At 54.1% G+C, this 610-nt stretch overlaps 1 protein-coding gene across 1 annotated transcript in view; it reads left to right on the forward strand.

The window, feature by feature from the left end:
* Positions 1-610, forward strand: part of MUC5AC (mucin 5AC, oligomeric mucus/gel-forming) — a 58,706-nt gene that overhangs the window by 34,157 nt on the left and 23,939 nt on the right.

A 610-nucleotide genomic window follows, 5' to 3' on the forward strand; every position in this document is an offset into this window, starting at 1 on the left:
GGTCCTCAACCCCGGCCCCAAGCACCCCAACCACTACAGCTTTAACACCTTGTGAGCCGGTATGCACGTGGAGCAAATGGCTTGATGTTGATTCCCCGTACTTGGGACCAGGAGAGGGGGACATTGAAACCTACCAGAACATTAGGGCAGCAGGAGAGAAGATCTGTGAACAGCCTGCAGACATTGAGTGCCGAGCTGAAAACCAACAGGACATAAGCATCAACCAAGTTGATCAAGTCGTGCTGTGTGACGTGCACTTCGGGCTGGTGTGCAAGAACAAGGACCAAACCGGAAAATTCAACATGTGCTATAACTACCAGATACGTGTCTTCTGCTGTGGGCCAAACCCCAACTGCACAAGTCCAACCACCGCCCCGGTGACCACAACAGGCAGCACACCGCCTCCGACCACACTAATCAGCACCACCACTGTCACTGTGCCAACCAGAACCAGAGCCACAGAAACATCCTCACCACCTACAACCACAGAAACCAGCACAGAGGTCAGATCAACCACGCATCGCACAACCGTGGTCACTATGACCATCACGACGCCACCTACGACAGAAACCAGCACACCCGTAACTACGGTGCCCCCTCCAACAACGAC

The sequence above is a fragment of the Alligator sinensis genome, unplaced genomic scaffold, assembly GCF_000455745.1.
Source record: "Alligator sinensis unplaced genomic scaffold, ASM45574v1 scaffold5_1, whole genome shotgun sequence".
Lineage (NCBI taxonomy): Eukaryota > Metazoa > Chordata > Crocodylia > Alligatoridae > Alligator > Alligator sinensis.